Consider the following 328-nt stretch of genomic DNA (forward strand, 5'->3'; position numbering starts at 1 on the left):
TTGCACCACAAAGATTTTCCTGTCTTTTTTTTCAGGGGAGAAAAAGAAAAAAGCATGAACTGTAAAAAATTATTTGTTACTTCACTGGCATCTGAGTCAGGTGAAGGTATAAAGACAGAGAATGAAATAGTCTTTCATTGGGCAAAGAAGAAAAGATTTACGTACTTACAGAGCAATGAATTCCATCAGTACTATGGAGGTATTTTTATCTTGTTAGGATTAGTTAGCTTAACTTTAGACATGATCTGCATTTTAAATACAATTAAACTTAGAACAATATTTTGTCTCCTTTCTCTACAGGTTTGCTGGTCCTCTGATACATTTCAGG

Source organism: Leptosomus discolor, chromosome 2 (genome assembly GCF_034619465.1).
Source record: "Leptosomus discolor isolate bLepDis1 chromosome 2, bLepDis1.hap2, whole genome shotgun sequence".
Lineage (NCBI taxonomy): Eukaryota > Metazoa > Chordata > Aves > Leptosomiformes > Leptosomidae > Leptosomus > Leptosomus discolor.